The 980-nt window shown below is 37.8% G+C and overlaps 1 non-coding gene across 1 annotated transcript; it reads left to right on the plus strand.

The window, feature by feature from the left end:
- The first annotated feature begins 339 nt into the window (after nt 1-339).
- On the plus strand, nt 340-530 carry LOC141988334 (U2 spliceosomal RNA). Its single transcript, XR_012639753.1, has one exon. It is a non-coding gene; the product is annotated as a U2 spliceosomal RNA (small nuclear RNA).
- The last annotated feature ends 450 nt before the right edge of the window (nt 531-980 follow it).

Below are 980 nucleotides of genomic sequence, written 5' to 3' on the forward strand. Positions count from 1 at the left end.
CTAATAATATTATCTATTTCAACTTAGTTTCCTCATCAGGATTCCTTCATCATCAGTCAGACTCTCCTTTCAGCAGCTCTTTCCTTAAACAGCTGTGACTTAAAATGCAAAATGGCCATAATTATTATTATTATTTTTTTTAAATTAAACCTTTTTTATGTGCTCCTTCTTTACCAGTTACCAGTTTGGGGCAGGAGGGGTGAGGGTGCGGAGGAAGGAATGATTCAGATCTCTTTCCCAAATTGTGATACTTACATTAAGGATGATGTTTATGATAGGACTTTCCATGAACAAGCCTATTAATATTAATAAGACTTCTCTGAACTTTGAAGACCTAGAATACATATCTCCTCCTATCAGAAAATCATCTGCTAATATCCGTTCTTATTGGTTTAATATCTGATATGTCCTTTATTTGAGGACTGTATATTAAATTGATTTTTGAAACAGGGGGATGGAATAGGAGCTTGCTCTATCCACCCCATGCATCGATCTGGTATTGCAGTGCCTCCAGGAACGGGAAAAAAAAAAAAAGGAGCCCACCAGCGCAACCTCCTCCACTCTCTCATTAATTTTCAGCCCTCTTGATGTGTGAGTACATGAGCTATTTCAGTCTTTGACATTGGCCAGCTGAGCTGTGAATAGCTGGAAAAGAGAAGGGGGGGGGCACATTCTTAAATACATTATTTGCCCGTCCTTCACTGCACTTCTCATCAACTTTTAACAGGTCTATCTGCAGCACACTCTAATGTGTAGCAGATTTAGCCACAGGACACGTGATAGAGGGTGTCAGGCAAGAATATATCATATTTATTCATTTCATGATTTGTTTTCTTCTTTCTCTTAGATATTGCTAAGATCCTTTAGCATTGTTATGCTATGGCAATGGGTGTTATAGAAACCTGAAATAAAGAGAACATTTTATTCCTCCCCTTGAAATTCAAGGGTGATGCTGAGGGTTATGTCCTTTTATTATTTTT

The sequence above is a fragment of the Natator depressus genome, chromosome 5 (genome assembly GCF_965152275.1).
Source record: "Natator depressus isolate rNatDep1 chromosome 5, rNatDep2.hap1, whole genome shotgun sequence".
Taxonomy (NCBI): domain Eukaryota; kingdom Metazoa; phylum Chordata; order Testudines; family Cheloniidae; genus Natator; species Natator depressus.